Source organism: Osmerus eperlanus, chromosome 11 (assembly GCF_963692335.1).
Source record: "Osmerus eperlanus chromosome 11, fOsmEpe2.1, whole genome shotgun sequence".
NCBI lineage: Eukaryota > Metazoa > Chordata > Actinopteri > Osmeriformes > Osmeridae > Osmerus > Osmerus eperlanus.
In genome coordinates this window covers 60,001-80,190 of record NC_085028.1, presented here as the reverse complement: position 1 = coordinate 80,190, position 20,190 = coordinate 60,001, and the positions used below count along the sequence as shown (strand labels likewise).

At 42.0% G+C, this 20,190-nt stretch overlaps 18 non-coding genes across 18 annotated transcripts; all 18 read right to left on the bottom strand.

Annotated features, from left to right (window-relative positions):
• Positions 1-62: 62 nt before the first annotated feature.
• trnar-ucg (transfer RNA arginine (anticodon UCG)) lies at positions 63-135 on the bottom strand. Its single transcript has one exon. It is a non-coding gene; the product is annotated as a tRNA-Arg (tRNA).
• A 1,397-nt stretch (positions 136-1,532) lies between these two features.
• trnar-ucg (transfer RNA arginine (anticodon UCG)) lies at positions 1,533-1,605 on the bottom strand. The gene has a single exon. It is a non-coding gene; the product is annotated as a tRNA-Arg (tRNA).
• A 1,785-nt stretch (positions 1,606-3,390) lies between these two features.
• Positions 3,391-3,463, bottom strand: trnar-ucg (transfer RNA arginine (anticodon UCG)). The gene has a single exon. It is a non-coding gene; the product is annotated as a tRNA-Arg (tRNA).
• An 806-nt stretch (positions 3,464-4,269) lies between these two features.
• On the bottom strand, positions 4,270-4,342 carry trnar-ucg (transfer RNA arginine (anticodon UCG)). Its single transcript has one exon. It is a non-coding gene; the product is annotated as a tRNA-Arg (tRNA).
• A 1,193-nt stretch (positions 4,343-5,535) lies between these two features.
• On the bottom strand, positions 5,536-5,608 carry trnar-ucg (transfer RNA arginine (anticodon UCG)). Its single transcript has one exon. It is a non-coding gene; the product is annotated as a tRNA-Arg (tRNA).
• Positions 5,609-6,801: 1,193 nt separating this feature from the next.
• trnar-ucg (transfer RNA arginine (anticodon UCG)) lies at positions 6,802-6,874 on the bottom strand. The gene has a single exon. It is a non-coding gene; the product is annotated as a tRNA-Arg (tRNA).
• An 806-nt stretch (positions 6,875-7,680) lies between these two features.
• trnar-ucg (transfer RNA arginine (anticodon UCG)) lies at positions 7,681-7,753 on the bottom strand. The gene has a single exon. It is a non-coding gene; the product is annotated as a tRNA-Arg (tRNA).
• Positions 7,754-8,067: 314 nt separating this feature from the next.
• trnar-ucg (transfer RNA arginine (anticodon UCG)) lies at positions 8,068-8,140 on the bottom strand. Its single transcript has one exon. It is a non-coding gene; the product is annotated as a tRNA-Arg (tRNA).
• A 419-nt stretch (positions 8,141-8,559) lies between these two features.
• On the bottom strand, positions 8,560-8,632 carry trnar-ucg (transfer RNA arginine (anticodon UCG)). The gene has a single exon. It is a non-coding gene; the product is annotated as a tRNA-Arg (tRNA).
• Positions 8,633-9,334: 702 nt separating this feature from the next.
• Positions 9,335-9,407, bottom strand: trnar-ucg (transfer RNA arginine (anticodon UCG)). Its single transcript has one exon. It is a non-coding gene; the product is annotated as a tRNA-Arg (tRNA).
• An 808-nt stretch (positions 9,408-10,215) lies between these two features.
• trnar-ucg (transfer RNA arginine (anticodon UCG)) lies at positions 10,216-10,288 on the bottom strand. The gene has a single exon. It is a non-coding gene; the product is annotated as a tRNA-Arg (tRNA).
• A 1,687-nt stretch (positions 10,289-11,975) lies between these two features.
• Positions 11,976-12,048, bottom strand: trnar-ucg (transfer RNA arginine (anticodon UCG)). The gene has a single exon. It is a non-coding gene; the product is annotated as a tRNA-Arg (tRNA).
• Positions 12,049-12,362: 314 nt separating this feature from the next.
• Positions 12,363-12,435, bottom strand: trnar-ucg (transfer RNA arginine (anticodon UCG)). The gene has a single exon. It is a non-coding gene; the product is annotated as a tRNA-Arg (tRNA).
• A 1,687-nt stretch (positions 12,436-14,122) lies between these two features.
• On the bottom strand, positions 14,123-14,195 carry trnar-ucg (transfer RNA arginine (anticodon UCG)). The gene has a single exon. It is a non-coding gene; the product is annotated as a tRNA-Arg (tRNA).
• A 314-nt stretch (positions 14,196-14,509) lies between these two features.
• Positions 14,510-14,582, bottom strand: trnar-ucg (transfer RNA arginine (anticodon UCG)). Its single transcript has one exon. It is a non-coding gene; the product is annotated as a tRNA-Arg (tRNA).
• Positions 14,583-15,002: 420 nt separating this feature from the next.
• trnar-ucg (transfer RNA arginine (anticodon UCG)) lies at positions 15,003-15,075 on the bottom strand. Its single transcript has one exon. It is a non-coding gene; the product is annotated as a tRNA-Arg (tRNA).
• Positions 15,076-15,489: 414 nt separating this feature from the next.
• On the bottom strand, positions 15,490-15,562 carry trnar-ucg (transfer RNA arginine (anticodon UCG)). Its single transcript has one exon. It is a non-coding gene; the product is annotated as a tRNA-Arg (tRNA).
• A 702-nt stretch (positions 15,563-16,264) lies between these two features.
• trnar-ucg (transfer RNA arginine (anticodon UCG)) lies at positions 16,265-16,337 on the bottom strand. Its single transcript has one exon. It is a non-coding gene; the product is annotated as a tRNA-Arg (tRNA).
• Positions 16,338-20,190: the final 3,853 nt, after the last annotated feature.

The window sequence follows — 20,190 nt, the reverse complement described above, 5'->3', positions numbered from 1 at the left end:
ACGAGAACAACTTATGGCTTTTAAAGCTCTTCAACAGCAATCAAGATCCATCATGCTGATGACAACCACGAAGGGACTCGAACCCTTAATCTTCTGATCCGAAGTCAGACGCCTTATCCATTAGGCCACGTGGTCTCTTGCTTAAGAATTAACCACAAACATTTTGAGATAGCTTGTTTCCAATTACAAGAACACCATTCCTTAATTAGGCATCTTCAACAGCTTGAGAGGAATCAAGACGGACCCAGTTCAGAGAAAGGAACAAAATTCTGTGGACAACGAGGAAGCGACTCTCAATCTTCTCACCATAAGTCAGACGCCTTATCCGTAACGACATGTATTCACTTCTTGCTAATTTAACCACACACATTTTGAGACAGACTGTTTCCTACAACATGGGAACAACTTTTTCCATCAAGCATCTTCGACAGCTCGACTGGAGTCGCGATCCATCAAGTTCAGATCAACATTTTGAGATAGCTTGTTTCCAAAAACAAGAACAACTTATGGCTTTTAAAGCTCTTCAACAGCAATCAAGATCCATCATGCTGATGACAACCACTAAGGGATTCGAACCCTTAATCTTCTAATCCGAAGTCAGACGCCTTATCCATTAGGCCACATGGTCTCTTGCTTCAGAACTAACCACAAACATTTTGAGATAGCTTGTTTCCAATTACGAGAACACTATTCCTTAAGTCAGACGCCTTATCCGTAACGACATGTATTCACTTCTTGCTAATTTAACCACACACACTTTGAGACAGACTGTTTCCTACAACATGGGAACAACTTTTTCCATCAAGCATCTTCGACAGCTCGACTGGAGTCGCGATCCATCAAGTTCAGATCAACACTTTGAGATGGCTTGTTTCCAATTACGAGAACACTATTCCTTAAGTCAGACGCCTTATCCGTAACGACATGTATTCACTTCTTGCTGATCTAACCACACACACTTTGAGACAGACTTGTTTCCTACAACATGTGAACAACTTTTTCTATAAAGCATCTTCGACAGCTCAACTGGAGTCGCGATCCATCAAGTTCAGATAAACACTTTGAGATGGCTTTATTCCAAAAACGAGAACAACTTATGGCTTTTAAAGTTCTTCAACAGCAATCAAGATCCATCATGCTGATGACAACCACGAAGGGACTCGAACCCTTAATCTTCAGATCGGAAGTCAGATGCCCTATCGATTACGCCAAGTGGTCTCTTGCTTAAGAATTAACCACAAACATTTTGAGATAGCTTGTTTCCAATTACGAGAACACTATTCCTTAAGTCAGACGCCTTATTCGTAACGACATGTATTCACTTCTTGCTAATTTAACCACACACACTTTGAGACAGACTGTTTCCTACAACATGGGAACAACTTTTTCCGTCAAGCATCTTCGACAGCTCGACTGGAGTCGCGATCCATCAAGTTCAGATCAACACTTTGAGATGGCTTGTTTCCAAAAACGAGAACAACTTATGGCTTTTAAAGCTCTTCAACAGCAATCAAGATCCATCATGCTGATGACAACCACGAAGGGACTCGAACCCTTAATCTTCTGATCCGAAGTCAGACGCCTTATCCATTAGGCCACGTGGTCTCTTGCTTCAGAACTAACCACAAACATTTTGAGATAGCTTGTTTCCAATTACGAGAACACTATTCCTTAAGTCAGACGCCTTATCCGTAACGACATGTATTCACTTCTTGCTGATCTAACCACACACACTTTGAGACAGACTTGTTTCCTACAACATGTGAACAACTTTTTCTATAAAGCATCTTCGACAGCTCAACTGGAGTCGCGATCCATCAAGTTCAGATAAACACTTTGAGATGGCTTTATTCCAAAAACGAGAACAACTTATGGCTTTTAAAGTTCTTCAACAGCAATCAAGATCCATCATGCTGATGTCAACCACGAAGGGACTCGAACCCTTAATCTTCAGATCGGAAGTCAGATGCCCTATCGATTACGCCAAGTGGTCTCTTGCTTAAGAATTAACCACAAACATTTTGAGATAGCTTGTTTCCAATTACAAGAACACCATTCCTTAATTAGGCATCTTCAACAGCTTGAGAGGAATCAAGACGGACCCAGTTCAGAGAAAGGAACAAAATTCTGTGGACAACGAGGAAGCGACTCTCAATCTTCTCACCATAAGTCAGACGCCTTATCCGTAACGACATGTATTCACTTCTTGCTAATTTAACCACACACACTTTGAGACAGACTGTTTCCTACAACATGGGAACAACTTTTTCCATCAAGCATCTTCGACAGCTCGACTGGAGTCGCGATCCATCAAGTTCAGATCAACATTTTGAGATAGCTTGTTTCCAAAAACAAGAACAACTTATGGCTTTTAAAGCTCTTCAACAGCAATCAAGATCCATCATGCTGATGACAACCACTAAGGGATTCGAACCCTTAATCTTCTAATCCGAAGTCAGACGCCTTATCCATTAGGCCACGTGGTCTCTTGCTTCAGAACTAACCACAAACATTTTGAGATAGCTTGTTTCCAATTACGAGAACACTATTCCTTAAGTCAGACGCCTTATCCGTAACGACATGTATTCACTTCTTGCTAATTTAACCACACACACTTTGAGACAGACTGTTTCCTACAACATGGGAACAACTTTTTCCATCAAGCATCTTCGACAGCTCGACTGGAGTCGCGATCCATCAAGTTCAGATCAACACTTTGAGATGGCTTGTTTCCAATTACGAGAACACTATTCCTTAAGTCAGACGCCTTATCCGTAACGACATGTATTCACTTCTTGCTGATCTAACCACACACGCTTTGAGACAGACTTGTTTCCTACAACATGTGAACAACTTTTTCTATAAAGCATCTTCGACAGCTCAACTGGAGTCGCGATCCATCAAGTTCAGATAAACACTTTGAGATGGCTTTATTCCAAAAACGAGAACAACTTATGGCTTTTAAAGTTCTTCAACAGCAATCAAGATCCATCATGCTGATGACAACCACGAAGGGACTCGAACCCTTAATCTTCAGATCGGAAGTCAGATGCCCTATCGATTACGCCAAGTGGTCTCTTGCTTAAGAATTAACCACAAACATTTTGAGATAGCTTGTTTCCAATTACGAGAACACTATTCCTTAAGTCAGACGCCTTATTCGTAACGACATGTATTCACTTCTTGCTAATTTAACCACACACACTTTGAGACAGACTGTTTCCTACAACATGGGAACAACTTTTTCCGTCAAGCATCTTCGACAGCTCGACTGGAGTCGCGATCCATCAAGTTCAGATCAACACTTTGAGATGGCTTGTTTCCAAAAACGAGAACAACTTATGGCTTTTAAAGCTCTTCAACAGCAATCAAGATCCATCATGCTGATGACAACCACGAAGGGACTCGAACCCTTAATCTTCTGATCCGAAGTCAGACGCCTTATCCATTAGGCCACGTGGTCTCTTGCTTCAGAACTAACCACAAACATTTTGAGATAGCTTGTTTCCAATTACGAGAACACTTCCTTAAGTCAGACGCCTTATCCGTAACGACATGTATTCACTTCTTGCTGATCTAACCACACACACTTTGAGACAGACTTGTTTCCTACAACATGTGAACAACTTTTTCTATAAAGCATCTTCGACAGCTCAACTGGAGTCGCGATCCATCAAGTTCAGATAAACACTTTGAGATGGCTTTATTCCAAAAACGAGAACAACTTATGGCTTTTAAAGTTCTTCAACAGCAATCAAGATCCATCATGCTGATGTCAACCACGAAGGGACTCGAACCCTTAATCTTCAGATCGGAAGTCAGATGCCCTATCGATTACGCCAAGTGGTCTCTTGCTTAAGAATTAACCACAAACATTTTGAGATAGCTTGTTTCCAATTACAAGAACACCATTCCTTAATTAGGCATCTTCAACAGCTTGAGAGGAATCAAGACGGACCCAGTTCAGAGAAAGGAACAAAATTCTGTGGACAACGAGGAAGCGACTCTCAATCTTCTCACCATAAGTCAGACGCCTTATCCGTAACGACATGTATTCACTTCTTGCTAATTTAACCACACACACTTTGAGACAGACTGTTTCCTACAACATGGGAACAACTTTTTCCATCAAGCATCTTCGACAGCTCGACTGGAGTCGCGATCCATCAAGTTCAGATCAACACTTTGAGATGGCTTGTTTCCAAAAACGAGAACTACTTATGGCTTTTAAAGCTCTTCAACAGCAATCAAGATCCATCATGCTGATGACAACCACGAAGGGACTCGAACCCTTAATCTTCTGATTCGAAGTCAGACGCCTTATCCATTAGGCCACGTGGTCTCTTGCTTCAGAACTAACCACAAACATTTTGAGATAGCTTGTTTCCAATTACGAGAACACTATTCCTTAAGTCAGACGCCTTATTCGTAACGACATGTATTCACTTCTTGCTAATTTAACCACACACACTTTGAGACAGACTGTTTCCTACAACATGGGAACAACTTTTTCCATCAAGCATCTGCTACAGCTCGACTGGAGTCGCGATCCATCAAGTTCAGATCAACACTTTGAGATGGCTTGTTTCCGAAAACGAGAACAACTTATGGCTTTTAAAGCTCTACAACAGCAATCAAGATCCATCATGATGATGACAACCACGAAGGGACATGAACCCTTAATCTTCTGATTCGAAGTCAGACGGCTTATCCATTAGGCCACGTGGTCTCTTGCTTCAGAAGTAACCACAAACATTTGAGATAGCTTGTTTCCAATTACAAGAACACCATTCCTTAATTAGGCATCTTCAACAGCTTGAGAGGAGTCAAGATGGATCTAGTTCAGAGAAAGGAACACAATTCTGTGGACAACCAGGAAGCGACTCTCAATCTTCTCACCATAAGCCAGACGCCTTATCCGTAACGACATGTATTCACTTCTTGCTAATTTAACCACACACACTTTGAGACAGACTGTTTCCTACAACATGGGAAAAACTTTTTCCATCAAGCATCTTCGACAGCTCGACTGGAGTCGCGATCCATCAAGTTCAGATCAACACTTTGAGATGGCTTGTTTCCAAAAACGAGAACAACTTATGGCTTTTAAAGCTCTTCAACAGCAATCAAGATCCATCATGCTGATGACAACCACGAAGGGACTCGAACCCTTAATCTTCAGATCGGAAGTCAGATGCCCTATCGATTACGCCAAGTGGTCTCTTGCTTAAGAATTAACCACAAACATTTTGAGATAGCTTGTTTCCAATTACGAGAACACTATTCCTTAAGTCAGACGCCTTATTCGTAACGACATGTATTCACTTCTTGCTAATTTAACCACACACACTTTGAGACAGACTGTTTCCTACAACATGGGAACAACTTTTTCCATCAAGCATCTTCGACAGCTCGACTGGAGTCGCGATCCATCAAGTTCAGATCAACACTTTGAGATGGCTTGTTTCCAAAAACGAGAACAACTTATGGCTTTTAAAGCTCTTCAACAGCAATCAAGATCCATCATGCTGATGACAACCACGAAGGGACTCGAACCCTTAATCTTCTGATCCGAAGTCAGACGCCTTATCCATTAGGCCACGTGGTCTCTTGCTTCAGAACTAACCACAAACATTTTGAGATAGCTTGTTTCCAATTACGAGAACACTTCCTTAAGTCAGACGCCTTATCCGTAACGACATGTATTCACTTCTTGCTGATCTAACCACACACACTTTGAGACAGACTTGTTTCCTACAACATGTGAACAACTTTTTCTATAAAGCATCTTCGACAGCTCAACTGGAGTCGCGATCCATCAAGTTCAGATAAACACTTTGAGATGGCTTTATTCCAAAAACGAGAACAACTTATGGCTTTTAAAGTTCTTCAACAGCAATCAAGATCCATCATGCTGATGACAACCACGAAGGGACTCGAACCCTTAATCTTCAGATCGGAAGTCAGATGCCCTATCGATTACGCCAAGTGGTCTCTTGCTTAAGAATTAACCACAAACATTTTGAGATAGCTTGTTTCCAATTACAAGAACACCATTCCTTAATTAGGCATCTTCAACAGCTTGAGAGGAATCAAGACGGACCCAGTTCAGAGAAAGGAACAAAATTCTGTGGACAACGAGGAAGCGACTCTCAATCTTCTCACCATAAGTCAGACGCCTTATCCGTAACGACATGTATTCACTTCTTGCTAATTTAACCACACACACTTTGAGACAGACTGTTTCCTACAACATGGGAACAACTTTTTCCATCAAGCATCTTCGACAGCTCGACTGGAGTCGCGATCCATCAAGTTCAGATCAACACTTTGAGATGGCTTGTTTCCAAAAACGAGAACAACTTATGGCTTTTAAAGCTCTTCAACAGCAATCAAGATCCATCATGCTGATGACAACCACGAAGGGACTCGAACCCTTAATCTTCAGATCGGAAGTCAGATGCCCTATCGATTACGCCAAGTGGTCTCTTGCTTAAGAATTAACCACAAACATTTTGAGATAGCTTGTTTCCAATTACGAGAACACTATTCCTTAAGTCAGACGCCTTATTCGTAACGACATGTATTCACTTCTTGCTAATTTAACCACACACACTTTGAGACAGACTGTTTCCTACAACATGGGAACAACTTTTTCCATCAAGCATCTTCGACAGCTCGACTGGAGTCGCGATCCATCAAGTTCAGATCAACACTTTGAGATGGCTTGTTTCCAAAAACGAGAACAACTTATGGCTTTTAAAGCTCTTCAACAGCAATCAAGATCCATCATGCTGATGACAACCACGAAGGGACTCGAACCCTTAATCTTCTGATCCGAAGTCAGACGCCTTATCCATTAGGCCACGTGGTCTCTTGCTTCAGAACTAACCACAAACATTTTGAGATAGCTTGTTTCCAATTACGAGAACACTTCCTTAAGTCAGACGCCTTATCCGTAACGACATGTATTCACTTCTTGCTGATCTAACCACACACACTTTGAGACAGACTTGTTTCCTACAACATGTGAACAACTTTTTCTATAAAGCATCTTCGACAGCTCAACTGGAGTCGCGATCCATCAAGTTCAGATAAACACTTTGAGATGGCTTTATTCCAAAAACGAGAACAACTTATGGCTTTTAAAGTTCTTCAACAGCAATCAAGATCCATCATGCTGATGACAACCACGAAGGGACTCGAACCCTTAATCTTCAGATCGGAAGTCAGATGCCCTATCGATTACGCCAAGTGGTCTCTTGCTTAAGAATTAACCACAAACATTTTGAGATAGCTTGTTTCCAATTACAAGAACACCATTCCTTAATTAGGCATCTTCAACAGCTTGAGAGGAATCAAGACGGACCCAGTTCAGAGAAAGGAACAAAATTCTGTGGACAACGAGGAAGCGACTCTCAATCTTCTCACCATAAGTCAGACGCCTTATCCGTAACGACATGTATTCACTTCTTGCTAATTTAACCACACACACTTTGAGACAGACTGTTTCCTACAACATGGGAACAACTTTTTCCATCAAGCATCTTCGACAGCTCGACTGGAGTCGCGATCCATCAAGTTCAGATCAACACTTTGAGATGGCTTGTTTCCAAAAACGAGAACTACTTATGGCTTTTAAAGCTCTTCAACAGCAATCAAGATCCATCATGCTGATGACAACCACGAAGGGACTCGAACCCTTAATCTTCTGATTCGAAGTCAGACGCCTTATCCATTAGGCCACGTGGTCTCTTGCTTCAGAACTAACCACAAACATTTTGAGATAGCTTGTTTCCAATTACGAGAACACTATTCCTTAAGTCAGACGCCTTATTCGTAACGACATGTATTCACTTCTTGCTAATTTAACCACACACACTTTGAGACAGACTGTTTCCTACAACATGGGAACAACTTTTTCCATCAAGCATCTGCTACAGCTCGACTGGAGTCGCGATCCATCAAGTTCAGATCAACACTTTGAGATGGCTTGTTTCCGAAAACGAGAACAACTTATGGCTTTTAAAGCTCTACAACAGCAATCAAGATCCATCATGCTGATGACAACCACGAAGGGACTTGAACCCTTAATCTTCTGATTCGAAGTCAGACGGCTTATCCATTAGGCCACGTGGTCTCTTGCTTCAGAAGTAACCACAAACATTTGAGATAGCTTGTTTCCAATTACAAGAACACCATTCCTTAATTAGGCATCTTCAACAGCTTGAGAGGAGTCAAGATGGATCTAGTTCAGAGAAAGGAACACAATTCTGTGGACAACCAGGAAGCGACTCTCAATCTTCTCACCATAAGCCAGACGCCTTATCCGTAACGACATGTATTCACTTCTTGCTAATTTAACCACACACACTTTGAGACAGACTGTTTCCTACAACATGGGAAAAACTTTTTCCATCAAGCATCTTCGACAGCTCGACTGGAGTCGCGATCCATCAAGGTCAGATCAACACTTTGAGATGGCTTGTTTCCAAAAACGAGAACAACTTATGGCTTTTAAAGCTCTTCAACAGCAATCAAGATCCATCATGCTGATGACAACCACGAAGGGACTCGAACCCTTAATCTGCTGATCCGAAGTCAGACGCCTTATCCATTAGGCCACGTGGTCTCTTGCTCCAGAACTAACCACAAACATTTTGAGATAGCTTGTTTCCAATTACGAGAACACTATTCCTTAAGTCAGACGCCTTATCCGTAACGACATGTATTCACTTCTTGCTGATCTAACCACACACACTTTGAGACAGACTTGTTTCCTACAACATGTGAACAACTTTTTCTATAAAGCATCTTCGACAGCTCAACTGGAGTCGCGATCCATCAAGTTCAGATAAACACTTTGAGATGGCTTTATTCCAAAAACGAGAACAACTTATGGCTTTTAAAGTTCTTCAACAGCAATCAAGATCCATCATGCTGATGACAACCACGAAGGGACTCGAACCCTTAATCTTCAGATCGGAAGTCAGATGCCCTATCGATTACGCCAAGTGGTCTCTTGCTTAAGAATTAACCACAAACATTTTGAGATAGCTTGTTTCCAATTACGAGAACACTATTCCTTAAGTCAGACGCCTTATTCGTAACGACATGTATTCACTTCTTGCTAATTTAACCACACACACTTTGAGACAGACTGTTTCCTACAACATGGGAACAACTTTTTCCATCAAGCATCTTCGACAGCTCGACTGGAGTCACGATCCATCAAGTTCAGATCAACACTTTGAGATGGCTTGTTTCCAAAAACGAGAACAACTTATGGCTTTTAAAGCTCTTCAACAGCAATCAAGATCCATCATGCTGATGACAACCACGAAGGGACTCGAACCCTTAATCTTCTGATTCGAAGTCAGACGCCTTATCCATTAGGCCACGTGGTCTCTTGCTTCAGAGCTAACCACAAACATTTTGAGATAGCTTGTTTCCAATTACGAGAACACTATTCCTTAAGTCAGACGCCTTATCCGTAACAACATGTATTCACTTCTTCCTGATCTAACCACACACACTTTGAGACAAACTTGTTTCCTACAACATGTGAACAACTTTTTCTATAAAGCATCTTCGACAGCTCAACTGGAGTCGCGATCCATCAAGTTCAGATAAACACTTTGAGATGGCTTTATTCCAAAAACGAGAACAACTTATGGCTTTTAAAGTTCTTCAACAGCAATCAAGATCCATCATGCTGATGACAACCACGAAGGGACTCGAACCCTTAATCTTCAGATCGGAAGTCAGATGCCCTATCGATTACGCCAAGTGGTCTCTTGCTTAAGAATTAACCACAAACATTTTGAGATAGCTTGTTTCCAATTACAAGAACACCATTCCTTAATTAGGCATCTTCAACAGCTTGAGAGGAATCAAGACGGACCCAGTTCAGAGAAAGGAACAAAATTCTGTGGACAACGAGGAAGCGACTCTCAATCTTCTCACCATAAGTCAGACGCCTTATCCGTAACGACATGTATTCACTTCTTGCTAATTTAACCACACACACTTTGAGACAGACTGTTTCCTACAACATGGGAACAACTTTTTCCATCAAGCATCTTCGACAGCTCGACTGGAGTCGCGATCCATCAAGTTCAGATCAACACTTTGAGATGGCTTGTTTCCAAAAACGAGAACAACTTATGGCTTTTAAAGCTCTTCAACAGCAATCAAGATCCATCATGCTGATGACAACCACGAAGGGACTCGAACCCTTAATCTTCTGATCCGAAGTCAGACGCCTTATCCATTAGGCCACGTGGTCTCTTGCTTAAGAATTAACCACAAACATTTTGAGATAGCTTGTTTCCAATTACAAGAACACCATTCCTTAATTAGGCATCTTCAACAGCTTGAGAGGAATCAAGACGGACCCAGTTCAGAGAAAGGAACAAAATTCTGTGGACAACGAGGAAGCGACTCTCAATCTTCTCACCATAAGTCAGACGCCTTATCCGTAACGACATGTATTCACTTCTTGCTAATTTAACCACACACACTTTGAGACAGACTGTTTCCTACAACATGGGAACAACTTTTTCCATCAAGCATCTTCGACAGCTCGACTGGAGTCGCGATCCATCAAGTTCAGATCAACACTTTGAGATAGCTTGTTTCCAAAAACAAGAACAACTTATGGCTTTTAAAGCTCTTCAACAGCAATCAAGATCCATCATGCTGATGACAACCACTAAGGGATTCGAACCCTTAATCTTCTAATCCGAAGTCAGACGCCTTATCCATTAGGCCACGTGGTCTCTTGCTTCAGAACTAACCACAAACATTTTGAGATAGCTTGTTTCCAATTACGAGAACACTATTCCTTAAGTCAGACGCCTTATCCGTAACGACATGTATTCACTTCTTGCTAATTTAACCACACACACTTTGAGACAGACTGTTTCCTACAACATGGGAACAACTTTTTCCATCAAGCATCTTCGACAGCTCGACTGGAGTCGCGATCCATCAAGTTCAGATCAACACTTTGAGATGGCTTGTTTCCAAAAACGAGAACAACTTATGGCTTTTAAAGCTCTTCAACAGCAATCAAGATCCATCATGCTGATGACAACCACAAAGGGACTCGAACACTTAATCTTCTGATTCGAAGTCAGACACCTTATCCATTAGGCCACGTGGTCTCTTGCTTCAGAAGTAACCACAAACATTTTGAGATAGCTTGTTTCCAATTACGAGAACACTATTCCTTAAGTCAGACGCCTTATCCGTAACGACATGTATTCACTACTTGCTGATCTAACCACACATACTTTGAGACAGACTGTTTCCTACAACATGTGAACAACTTTTTCCATCAAGCATCTTCGACAGCTCGACTGGAGTCGCAATCCATCAAGTTCAGATAAACACTTTAAGATGGCTTGATTCCAAAAACGAGAACAACTTATGGCTTTTAAAGTTCTTCAACAGCAATCAAGATCCATCATGCTGATGACAACAACGAAGGGACTCGAACACTTAATCTTCAGATCGGAAGTCAGATGCCCTATCGATTACGCCAAGTGGTCTCTTGCTTAAGAATTAACCACAAACATTTTGAGATAGCTTGTTTCCAATTACAAGAACACCATTCCTTAATTAGGCATCTTCAACAGCTTGAGAGGAATCAAGACGGACCCAGTTCAGAGAAAGGAACACAATTCTGTGGACAACGAGGAAGCGACTCTCAATCTTCTCACCATAAGTCAGACGCCTTATCCGTAACGACATGTATTCACTTCTTGCTAATTTAACCACACACACTTTGAGACAGACTGTTTCCTACAACATGGGAACAACTTTTTCCATCAAGCATCTTCGACAGCTCGACTGGAGTCGCGATCCATCAAGTTCAGATCAACACTTTGAGATGGCTTGTTTCCAAAAACGAGAACAACTTATGGCTTTTAAAGCTCTTCAACAGCAATCAAGATCCATCAAGCTGATGACAACCACGAAGGGACTCGAACCCTTAATCTTCCGATCCGAAGTCAGACGCCTTATCCATTGGGCCACGTGGTCTCTTGCTTCAGAACTAACCACAAACATTTTGAGATAGCTTGTTTCCAATTACGAGAACACTATTCCTTAAGTCAGACGCCTTATCCGTAACAACATGTATTCACTTCTTGCTAATTTAACCACACACACTTTGAGACAGACTGTTTCCTACAACATGGGAACAACTTTTTCCATCAAGCATCTTCGACAGCTCGACTGGAGTCGCGATCCATCAAGTTCAGATCAACACTTTGAGATGGCTTGTTTCCAAAAACGAGAACAACTTATGGCTTTTAAAGCTCTTCAACAGCAATCAAGATCCATCATGCTGATGACAACCACGAAGGGACTCGAACCCTTAATCTTCTGATCCGAAGTCAGACGCCTTATCCATTAGGCCACGTGGTCTCTTGCTTAAGAATTAACCACAAACATTTTGAGATAGCTTGTTTCCAATTACAAGAACACCATTCCTTAATTAGGCATCTTCAACAGCTTGAGAGGAATCAAGACGGACCCAGTTCAGAGAAAGGAACAAAATTCTGTGGACAACGAGGAAGCGACTCTCAATCTTCTCACCATAAGTCAGACGCCTTATCCGTAACGACATGTATTCACTTCTTGCTAATTTAACCACACACACTTTGAGACAGACTGTTTCCTACAACATGGGAACAACTTTTTCCATCAAGCATCTTCGACAGCTCGACTGGAGTCGCGATCCATCAAGTTCAGATCAACACTTTGAGATGGCTTGTTTCCAAAAACGAGAACAACTTATGGCTTTTAAAGCTCTTCAACAGCAATCAAGATCCATCATGCTGATGACAACCACTAAGGGATTCGAACCCTTAATCTTCTAATCCGAAGTCAGACGCCTTATCCATTAGGCCACGTGGTCTCTTGCTTCAGAACTAACCACAAACATTTTGAGATAGCTTGTTTCCAATTACGAGAACACTATTCCTTAAGTCAGACGCCTTATCCGTAACGACATGTATTCACTTCTTGCTAATTTAACCACACACACTTTGAGACAGACTGTTTCCTACAACATGGGAACAACTTTTTCCATCAAGCATCTTCGACAGCTCGACTGGAGTCGCGATCCATCAAGTTCAGATCAACACTTTGAGATGGCTTGTTTCCAAAAACGAGAACAACTTATGGCTTTTAAAGCTCTTCAACAGCAATCAAGATCCATCATGCTGATGACAACCACAAAGGGACTCGAACACTTAATCTTCTGATTCGAAGTCAGACACCTTATCCATTAGGCCACGTGGTCTCTTGCTTCAGAAGTAACCACAAACATTTTGAGATAGCTTGTTTCCAATTACGAGAACACTATTCCTTAAGTCAGACGCCTTATCCGTAACGACATGTATTCACTACTTGCTGATCTAACCACACATACTTTGAGACAGACTGTTTCCTACAACATGTGAACAACTTTTTCCATCAAGCATCTTCGACAGCTCGACTGGAGTCGCAATCCATCAAGTTCAGATAAACACTTTAAGATGGCTTGATTCCAAAAACGAGAACAACTTATGGCTTTTAAAGTTCTTCAACAGCAATCAAGATCCATCATGCTGATGACAACAACGAAGGGACTCGAACACTTAATCTTCAGATCGGAAGTCAGATGCCCTATCGATTACGCCAAGTGGTCTCTTGCTTAAGAATTAACCACAAACATTTTGAGATAGCTTGTTTCCAATTACAAGAACACCATTCCTTAATTAGGCATCTTCAACAGCTTGAGAGGAATCAAGACGGACCCAGTTCAGAGAAAGGAACACAATTCTGTGGACAACGAGGAAGCGACTCTCAATCTTCTCACCATAAGTCAGACGCCTTATCCGTAACGACATGTATTCACTTCTTGCTAATTTAACCACACACACTTTGAGACAGACTGTTTCCTACAACATGGGAACAACTTTTTCCATCAAGCATCTTCGACAGCTCGACTGGAGTCGCGATCCATCAAGTTCAGATCAACACTTTGAGATGGCTTGTTTCCAAAAACGAGAACAACTTATGGCTTTTAAAGCTCTTCAACAGCAATCAAGATCCATCAAGCTGATGACAACCACGAAGGGACTCGAACCCTTAATCTTCCGATCCGAAGTCAGACGCCTTATCCATTGGGCCACGTGGTCTCTTGCTTCAGAACTAACCACAAACATTTTGAGATAGCTTGTTTCCAATTACGAGAACACTATTCCTTAAGTCAGACGCCTTATCCGTAACAACATGTATTCACTTCTTGCTAATTTAACCACACACACTTTGAGACAGACTGTTTCCTACAACATGGGAACAACTTTTTCCATCAAGCATCTTCGACAGCTCGACTGGAGTCGCGATCCATCAAGTTCAGATCAACACTTTGAGATGGCTTGTTTCCAAAAACGAGAACAACTTATGGCTTTTAAAGCTCTTCAACAGCAATCAAGATCCATCATGCTGATGACAACCACGAAGGGACTCGAACCCTTAATCTTCTGATCCGAAGTCAGACGCCTTATCCATTAGGCCACGTGGTCTCTTGCTTAAGAATTAACCACAAACATTTTGAGATAGCTTGTTTCCAATTACAAGAACACCATTCCTTAATTAGGCATCTTCAACAGCTTGAGAGGAATCAAGACGGACCCAGTTCAGAGAAAGGAACACAATTCTGTGGACAACGAGGAAGCGACTCTCAATCTTCTCACCATAAGTCAGACGCCTTATCCGTAACGACATGTATTCACTTCTTGCTAATTTAACCACACACACTTTGAGACAGACTGTTTCCTACAACATGGGAACAACTTTTTCCATCAAGCATCTTCGACAGCTCGACTGGAGTCGCGATCCATCAAGTTCAGATCAACACTTTGAGATGGCTTGTTTCCAAAAACGAGAACAACTTATGGCTTTTAAAGCTCTTCAACAGCAATCAAGATCCATCATGCTGATGACAACCACGAAGGGACTCGAACCCTTAATCTTCTGATCCGAAGTCAGACGCCTTATCCATTAGGCCACGTGGTCTCTTGCTTAAGAATTAACCACAAACATTTTGAGATAGCTTGTTTCCAATTACAAGAACACCATTCCTTAATTAGGCATCTTCAACAGCTTGAGAGGAATCAAGACGGACCCAGTTCAGAGAAAGGAACAAAATTCTGTGGACAACGAGGAAGCGACTCTCAATCTTCTCACCATAAGTCAGACGCCTTATCCGTAACGACATGTATTCACTTCTTGCTAATTTAACCACACACACTTTGAGACAGACTGTTTCCTACAACATGGGAACAACTTTTTCCATCAAGCATCTTCGACAGCTCGACTGGAGTCGCGATCCATCAAGTTCAGATCAACACTTTGAGATAGCTTGTTTCCAAAAACAACTTATGGCTTTTAAAGCTCTTCAACAGCAATCAAGATCCATCATGCTGATGACAACCACTAAGGGATTCGAACCCTTAACCTTCTAATCCGAAGTCAGACGCCTTATCCATTAGGCCACGTGGTCTCTTGCTTCAGAACTAACCACAAACATTTTGAGATAGCTTGTTTCCAATTACGAGAACACTATTCCTTAAGTCAGACGCCTTATCCGTAACGACATGTATTCACTTCTTGCTGATCTAACCACACACACTTTGAGACAGACTTGTTTCCTACAACATGTGAACAACTTTTTCTATAAAGCATCTTCGACTGCTCAACTGGAGTCGCGATCCATCAAGTTCAGATAAACACTTTGAGATGGCTTTATTCCAAAAACGAGAACAACTTATGGCTTTTAAAGTTCTTCAACAGCAATCAAGATCCATCATGCTGATGACAACCACGAAGGGACTCGAACCCTTAATCTTCAGATCGGAAGTCAGATGCCCTATCGATTACGCCAAGTGGTCTCTTGCTTAAGAATTAACCACAAACATTTTGAGATAGCTTGTTTCCAATTACGAGAACACTATTCCTTAAGTCAGACGCCTTATCCGTAACGACATGTATTCACTTATTGCTAATTTAACCACACACACTTTGAGACAGACTGTTTCCTACAACATGGGAACAACTTTTTCCATCAAGCATCTTCGACAGCTCGACTGGAGTCGCGATCCATCAAGTTCAGATCAACACTTTGAGATGGCTTGTTTCCAAAAACGAGAACAACTTATGGCTTTTAAAGCTCTTCAACAGCAATCAAGATCCATCATGCTGATGACAACCACGAAGGGACTCGAACCCTTAATCTTCTGATCCGAAGTCAGACGCCTTATCCATTAGGCCACGTAGTCTCTTGCTTCAGAACTAACCGAAAACATTTTGAGATAGCTTGTTTCCAATTACGAGAACACTATTCCTTAAGTCAGACGCCTTATCCGTAACGACATGTATTCACTTCTTGCTAATTTAACCACACACACCTTGAGACAGACTGTTTCCTACAACATGGGAACAACTTTTTCCATCAAGCATCTTCGACAGCTCGACTGGAGTCGCGATCCATCAAGTTCAGATCAACACTTTGAGATGGCTTGTTTCCAAAAACGAGAACAACTTACGGCTTTTAAAACTCTTCAACAGCAATCAAGATCCATCATGCTAATGACAACCACGAAGGGACTCGAACCCTTAATCTTCTGATCCGAAGTCAGACGCCTTATCCATTTTTTTTTTTTTTATCTTTTTATTAATGTTTTTTACAGTTCACAAATTCACAAGTTTACAAGCACAATGCTTTTACTTACTATTTCCCACATTTTTTTTTTTTCCCCATTTCCAATAACATCAACACAGACTCACCCATCGACATTCGTTCCCCAATTAAAGCAAATGCCTCCCCCATCCACTTCCTTTATCAGTGAATTCCCACTCACGAAAAATTCTGTTACTTCCTCCCCGCCATATTTACACACCATTCCTACATCCCTTTTCATTATAGCTTTAAACAGATGTTTAATATTCACTGTCCTCCCTTCAAAATGTGCATAGTTCCGTCTAAGCACTACAGCGTGCCGGGCATGACTTAAGACATAATTCAGTACACCAACATTCACCCCCTTCCTCTTCCCAACAACCCCAAATAAAAATAAAGTCCTCCACCCATCCTCCACGCCTAACTCCATTGCCCAATTGTCCTTCAGCAGTGTTTTAAGAAATTCGAAAAATTCCATCAAACTGTCACACTCCAGAAAAAAATGAATAAAACTCTCACGGCCACCTTCACAGACATCACACATAGCATTTACCTCCTCATTAATTTCATGCAAGACCACATTAGTATAGATTCTGTTGTGCCTCATGAGGAAATCATTGTTATCACAGTCAATACTGTTATATTTCACATTGATATTAGACCATATTTTTCCCACCTCATATCCCACAAACACTCTCCTCCACACCCTTTCTGCTGCTGGCTCTTTAAACACCTCATCTATCAACCATCCATATACTTTCTTCACAGACATATTTTTCATTTTACACTTCACCCCCTCCTCCATTACATATAGCTCAGGCAAGTCTCCTGCTTCCCGGCCTACACACCCACCCTTTATGAGGTCGACCCACTCCACTGGCAGGCTCAATTTAATCCTTTCATAAATCTTTCTTACTTTTACTCTACACTCCATCCCCTCCACTTCACATACAGAATGATAAATACAGTTCCCTCTGAGGAATCCTGGGATCACCTCATTCATCACATCTCTCACCTGCCTAATCCCACCTTCCATAAATTGGGGTACATGCAAAGTCCTGTTGTTACATTTTATTTTTTCATTTAAAAACAGTGGCAGATTTACAAAGCTCTGCATCTCATCGCAATCATATTCCATTTTAGGTAACAGACATCTCCACGCCTCCAACACCTCCCGGTAAAACTCAGGTATCCCCACCGTCATTGACGGCTTAAACCCCATAAACCAACCATTCTCCCCCATCCCTCCCACATCATTAATGTACTTTTTCAGCATTTCCTTCCAACCATATTGACACCTTCCCATCATATATTTTTGCACAGTCCTAATTCTCATGGCTTTTCTTTTTATTTCCAGATCTATTAACTTTAAACCCCCCTTCCCTCTCCTCCCCACAAGTGTTTTCTGTGCAATCTTCACCCCTTTCCCTTCCCAAATAAAGTTACACACAATTTTGTTCAGCTCATTCATCACCCATGCTGGCATTTCCATCACACTCATCACATACACACATATTGACATCAACATACTATTCACCACAACCACCTTCCCTTTCAACCTCAACTTCCTCGCCCTCCATGCATTGCATACAGTTCCTATTTTACTTATCACCCCTGTCCATGTGGCATTCCTAGCCCCCTCGCTATCCACACCCAAATTTACACCCAACACCCTCATGTATGCCTCTTCCACCCGTAGCCCCACCTCTACTCTCTCTACCCTTCCTATATACATAATTTCGGACTTGTCTTTATTGATCTTTGCCCCTGATGCTCTACCATACTTCTCCACCAACTCCAACACCCTCCTCACACTCCCTCCATCCCTAACCGTGATTGTTGTGTCATCTGCATAGTGATTTATGACACACCTCCCTCCATATGGCAAAACTATCCCCTCCACCCTGTCATCTTCCTTAATGAGTGTAGCCAGTGGCTCTACCACTATAGCATACAGTAGTGCTGACAGCGGACACCCCTGCCTCACTGACCTCCCTATCACAAACCTGTCTGTCAAAACCCCATTCACCTTTATACAACTCTGTGCACCCCCGTATAACCTCCTTACCCATCCCACCAGCTTCTCTCCAAACCCAAACTTCTCTAACACCCTAAACAGAAACTCGTGCTCTACCCTATCAAACGCCTTGTTCCAGTCTATCCCCACCACTACCCCCCCTATCCCATCCCTCTTCATATACTCTATCACATCCCTAACTGTCCCTATTGTGTCCGCTATATCCCTACCCGGTACACTATAACTCTGTGTTGGCTGCACTATCTCCCCGATTACTCTCTTCACCCTATTGGCTAACACTTTGGTCAGGATCTTATAATCCACATTCATTAAACTAATCGGCCTATAATTCCCTAGATCTAGTCTGCTACCTTTCTTATATAAAATTGTTATCACCCCTTCCACCATTCTATCCTGTACTAACCCTGTCCTCTCCATCCCTCTAAACACCTCCACCAAAATTGGTGCTACCTCATTCTTATACTCTTTGTACCACTCAATCCCTATCCCGTCACTCCCTGGGCTTTTCCCACTTGTCAAACCTCCAATTGCTTCTATCACCTCTGATTCACTTATTTCTCTATCACACCACACCCTATCCGTCTCACTCACCTTGCTCTGCACGCTATCCAACACCTCATCTATACTACCCTCATCTACCCCCCCCCTTTTTATACAACTCCCCATAAAATTCTTGCACCCTCTCCAATATCTCCACATAATCCTCTGTTGCCACCCCATCCTTATTATTGATTTCATTAATATATGCCCTACTCTGCTTTCTTTTTTCTAAACCCAGAAAAAAACCGGTACACCTCTCACCTTCCAGAGTATATTTTGCCTTGCTCCTCAAAATTGCTCCCCTGCACTTCTCCTTCTCAAACCTATCCAGCTCCATCTTTACCTCTAAATACTTCTCCATGCTGTACCCTTCCTCATCCTCTGCCTTCCCTAACTCCACCCCCAATCTTTCCCTCAAAACGTTCTCTTCCCTCATCATCCTTTCTTTCCTCCTCTTGCTATACCGAATACTAATCGATTTAATCCCATTCTTCATTCTCTCCCATCTCTCCCCCACTCCATTGTCCATACCGTCGCACTCTGCATAACCTGCCCTCCTCTCATTCTCTCTATCCAACAGCCCCTTAATCTGCTGCCTGTACTCCTCTTCACTGACATACCCCGCATTCAAGATCCACACCCCCCCCCTACCTCCAAACCCCCTATCTTAATTGTAAACCTTACCCCATCGTGATCGCTAAAACTATTTCCATGATGTCTAAATCTATCTATATACCTAATGCTGTCCGCCTGCACTAAAACTAAATCTATTCTACTCTGCTTTAGCACCCCCTCCCTCATCTGCCTCCTCGTGAATTCTCTCTTCTCTGGATTCTCATATCTCCATACATCCACAAGGCCTTTGTCTGCCATC